Source organism: Vulpes vulpes, chromosome 5 (assembly GCF_048418805.1).
Source record: "Vulpes vulpes isolate BD-2025 chromosome 5, VulVul3, whole genome shotgun sequence".
Lineage (NCBI taxonomy): Eukaryota > Metazoa > Chordata > Mammalia > Carnivora > Canidae > Vulpes > Vulpes vulpes.
In genome coordinates, this window is record NC_132784.1 from 81,011,803 (window position 1) to 81,016,165 (window position 4,363).

The 4,363-nt window shown below is 48.8% G+C and overlaps 1 pseudogene; it reads right to left on the bottom strand.

Annotated features, from left to right (window-relative positions):
- Window positions 1-1,123: 1,123 nt before the first annotated feature.
- On the bottom strand, window positions 1,124-3,513 carry LOC112930506 (RNA-binding protein EWS-like; annotated as a pseudogene).
- Between the last annotated feature and the right edge of the window lie 850 nt (window positions 3,514-4,363).

Consider the following 4,363-nt stretch of genomic DNA (forward strand, 5'->3'; position numbering starts at 1 on the left):
ATTCAATATACACAAATAACGTGACAGAGACCAGAGATGCTTTTTTTTTTTTTAAGATTTATTAATTTATTTAGGTAGGGAGGAGCAGAGAGTGAGGGAGAGAGAATCTTAAGCAGACTCTCCACTGAGCACAGAGCCTGACATGGGGCTCCATCTCATGACCCTGAGATTGTGACCTGAGCTGAAATCTAGAGTTGGACGCTCAACCAGCTGAGTCACCCAGGCACCCCCAGAGATGCTTTTTTAACAACAGAATTCAATTAATCAAAGTGATCCTTTGCAGAGGTGGTTTCCCCTGATCCGGGGATTTCCCCTTGTATTTTTTCAGAAGGTTATTATTGGATTGTGATGAGAACAAACTTTTGACCTCAGATGTGATCTGGACTCTGGAGCCTTCCATGTTTTTTCTTTAGCGTATGTTAGTGTTACAGAGTTAATCACGCTTGTACCTTGTCTGAGGCCCTCGCAGTCAATATATAAGGGAAACTGTGTCCACTTTCCAAGAACAGAGACATCTCATGTAGGGATTAAGAGTATGGGACAGATTAAGGAAGTTTATCCTTTTAAGCATGAAAACTTTTCTATTATTTTAAGGATCTTAGATGGAAATCTCTTTCAAATACATTACACGCTTACCCATCTTCCTTTTCTGTCTTTTCCCTGCTGATTTCTTTAGTTCTCAGTGTTACACAGAGCTTATCCTTTTTCCCGTGGCTCAGGGCAACATTGCGAGGGAGGCCCTGAGGCTCTTCATTTCTAGGTAAGCAGCTGAGATTGCCAGGCTTCCCCACCCTTCCCTCCTGCCCCCCATGTGGGGGGCAAATTTTTTGATTGCAGAAATAACAGAAGTTTGTTGAAATTTTAAATAATATGGAGCTATATAAAGTAGGAAGACAACTTGGAGCGTATCCTTTCAGAATTTTTAAGTGCATAAAAATACATACTGTTTGCTAACTGCATGACCTTGGTCAAGCTTATTAACTTTTTTGAGCCACTATTTCTTAGTCTATAATAATAGGGTTGGTGTGAGTGTCAATTGAGCCTGTAAAAGAGTGTCTGGCATATAGTAGGTGTTCAGTAAACATTCATTCTCTCCTTTATTTATTTATTTATTTATTTTACCATTTAACTTGTTTTAATGTTTCTTCACAAATGGTGAAAAATACTAAAGTACAGACAAGGAATAATCATAATGTTGTGGCCAACATTATAAATATGGAATTATAAATTTAAAACATTTTCTGGTTTAAAAAATAAATCTGGTAGTCAATGCAGCTCTGCGGGGTCTCTGCATCTAGTAGGGCCGGTCTCTGCGCTCCTGACGGTGCTCACCTTTATCCATTTTTCCAGGTCCTCCACGCCCGCCTCTTCTTCCTCCCATCTGTTCCATCAAAGGTCCAGGGGGGGAATCCCTGGGTGGGCAGCGGTTTAGTGCCTGCCTTTGGCCCAGGGCGCGATCCTGGAGACCCGGGATCAAGTCCCACATCGGGCTCCTGGTGCATGGAGCCTGCTTCTCCCTCTGCCTGTGTCTCTGCCTCTCTCTCTCTCTGTATGACTATCATAAAAAAAAAAAAAAAAAAAAAAAGGTCCAGGGGGCCCACCAAGACCGCCTCGTCTTCCTCCGCCAAAGCCGCCTCGGTCCATGCCCCGGGCCACCACGGAAGCCCCCTCTGTCTCCACCGCGGCCACCTCTGAACATCCCACCGGGACCACCGCGGTCCATGAGGCCACCTCTTCCTCCCCGCATGCCACCAGGACCGCCTCTGCCACGGTCACCGCCCGGGGGGCGGGAAGGGTGGTGGAAGGAAGCCTTCAGGCTTGGGGCCTTACACTGGTTGCATTCTGTTCTCCAGGCGAAGTTCTGGTTTCCACACCCCGGATTGGGGCACTGCCAGTCCCCAGCTCGGTGCTGGACGTTTCCTCCTCCAGATGGGTTCCCTTGGGATCCCCGGGGTCCTCTTGGGAGAAAGCCACCTCTGTCTCCTCCACGGCCTCCCATGCGACCCATGGGGCCCCCAGGACCTCCTGGGCCCCCTGGACCTCCACGGAGTGGCGGTGGCATCCCTCTGCCCTCACGGGGAGGCATACCACCCCGCATGCTGTTCATTGGAGGTTTCTTCCGAGCAAGAGAAACCTTAAGTTTGCTTCCTTGAAAATCTTTCCCATCAAACCACTCCACAGCAGCCTTGGCAGTTGGTGGGTCTTCATAGGATACTGTAGCATCACCTTTGGGCTTTCCTGTTTCCTTATCCAAGTAGATATGGATCATGGGTTGTCCGGTTCTCTTGTTCATCTTAACAACTCCACACTGCTTAAAGAAGTCAGCCAGATCATCTAGAGTCACATTGTCATTTAAGCCTTGCACATAAATTGCACTGTTGTCAGAGTCTTCATCTGGATCTACAGGTGGGCCTAGATCAAGATCTGGTCCTTCATCCATGGGTCCACCAGGCTTATTGAAGCCACCTCGCCTTCCAGCGCTGCCTATTCCACCGTGTCCTCCTCCCCGCCCACCTCTGCTCATGCCTCCATGATCAAATCCCTCTCTTCCCCTGCCCCGGTTATCAGGGCCACTCATGTTCCGGTTCTCTCCTGGTCCGGAAAATCCTCCAGACTCCTGCCCATAAACACCCATGCTACTGGGGTGGTCCTGTCGGAATGAACTCTGCTGCCCGTAGCTGATGCTCTGTTGGCTATATTGACTTGGAGCCTGGCTGTAGGATCCAGTTTGGGGGGGATAACTAGTGGGCGGCTGCTGCCCATAGCTGCTTTGTTGACCATAGCTACTCTGCTGTCCATAGCTGCTCAGCTGCCCATAGGTGTTCTGCTGGGAGTAACTGCTCTGATCATAACTAGTCGGCTGTGTAGAGGAGTAGCTGGTAGGTGGATAAGATGGTGGTGGTGTGACTGGCTGCATGGGGTAGCTCCCAGGTACCTGGGGATAACTGTAGTTACTCTGTCCATATCCTAGGCTGGGCTGGTTGTAACCCCCTGTGCTAGATTGAGGTTGACTAGTGTCAGTGGGTTTGTTACCATCCTGGGTCTTGCAGGTGCAGTGGCTGCTGGCTGCTGCCCATAGGCTGGGTAAGCAGGCTGAGTGCCATATGCAGACTGAGCTGCATAGGAGGCCTGGGTGGTAGTGACCGTAGCAGTGGTGGTATCATAAGCACCAGTGCCGTACCCCTGGACAGGCTGACTGTATGCCTGGGGGGGCAGTTGGAGTAGTATAACCAGCGGGAGGCTGTCCATAAGAAGTTGCACAGGCGGTCTGCCCACAGGTCGCAGTGGTCTGAGCCTGGGTATAGCTGACATCAGTGGGCTGTCCATAGGTTCCATAACTCTGCTGCCCATATGCCTGGGTGGTCTGTGCATATCCTGGAGTTGGTTGGGCGGTGTATGCCCTGTAGCCCTGCTGGGCTGCAGCTTGGCTGTAGGTACTGTAATCCGTGGACGCCATTTTCTCTCCTTCCCTCTCGTTCTCTCAACGTCCGTCTCCCTCTCGCTTTCCCTCTAGGCGCCCTCATTCTCTCCTTTAACTTTCTCTTTGATAAACTGGTTTAAGAATTGCCTAGATTTAAATATTAGTTCTATGGGCTCTTCTTTCTGTGAATATTTATTGAGAAGTGACCATGTAGAGTAATGGCAACATGACTGATTACTTTCCACGTGCCAAGTCTATTTTAGTCCTTACAACTCCTATGAGGCAACTGCTCTTGTCTCCCCCATTGTACGGATGAAAGAACTGAAGCTTAGAGAAAGTAAGTAACTTGTCCAGGGTCAGGAAGCTAGAGCCAATGCTGGGTAGGACCAGGACTCATATGGAGGAAGTCTGACACCAGACCCTAGATGATTAATCACCACATTGTTTTGCCTCCCAACACACTGCAAGAATATAAGAAAGAAGTATGTCATGTATCCAGTTAGGAAGATAAAACATGCAGATGCACATAGGTCATTAATTCTTAAATACAGTCCCCCTTGGGTTTATCCTGCCTCATGGCTTCAACTCAGCTCCACATGGCTGAGTCCCACTTCTCTATCTTTGACCTAGACCCTCTCCTGCTCCTGGGGGCTCCATTCTTACTTCAAATGAGCCACCAAAGCCATCTCTACGCCCCCATCTGTTAGTGGTTCCACTGCTTCCCCCCTCTTGGGCCTGGAGTCTTGGCATCACACTTCCCTTTCTTGGCCTCTATTCTCTCTTTTTTTGCCACACCGTTCTTTCTTTTTTTGAAAGGTCTCCTAATTCTGCTATTACTCTTCATTTAAAAAAAAAATTCATTTATTTGAGAGAGAATGAGAGAGAGAAAGCACAAGTGGGAAGGGCAGAGGGAGAGATCTCAAGCAGACTTCATGCTGAGTG